The sequence below is a fragment of the Amphimedon queenslandica genome, unplaced genomic scaffold (assembly GCF_000090795.2).
Source record: "Amphimedon queenslandica unplaced genomic scaffold, v1.1 AMPQUscaffold_12005, whole genome shotgun sequence".
NCBI classification, from domain to species: domain Eukaryota; kingdom Metazoa; phylum Porifera; class Demospongiae; order Haplosclerida; family Niphatidae; genus Amphimedon; species Amphimedon queenslandica.
The window spans coordinates 5183-5775 of record NW_003547756.1 but is presented as its reverse complement, the minus strand read 5'-3'; positions in this window follow the sequence as shown (position 1 = coordinate 5775).

Here is a 593-nt window from a genome sequence, read left to right as displayed (position 1 = left end):
AACGTTTTAGCATACATTTGTTAGGCTCTATTTGTTGCATACAAACGTCTTTTGAGTCCCTGATGTCTAAAGACTCTGGCCGCTACTTCGGGAGAAGAGAGCCTCGTGTAAACTCACAAGGTATGCCATGTTTGGGCTATCATATCTTTAAAACGAAGATGATTGCAGCAATTCCTCTCATATTAATGAAAGATGAGGCTTTGCTTTATTGTTTTATCTGCCCTGTTACTCTTTTGCTCTAACTACGAAAGAGCTGTCGGGGAACCGACCTACGTTTGGAGACTTTGCCAGCTTCTTACTCCACGGAAAAGACAAATCAAGCATTCCCAAGACAGAGAATAACTTTTTCTAGAGCCATTGTTAATTATAAGACTCTCCGGGACTAGACAAGAAAGCAATGTCAGCTCAAAAGTGGAGGTCAAGCGAACACACACACAGACAGGACGACTGCTTTACCCTCGATCACGCCTACGCGTGTCTCGGGTAACGATCACGCCTACACGTGTCTCGGGTAATGACAACCCAACTTCTTAGTACCCGCCTACGCGAGTCCAATAAATGTAAAATTGTAATAATAATAATAAACAATTAGT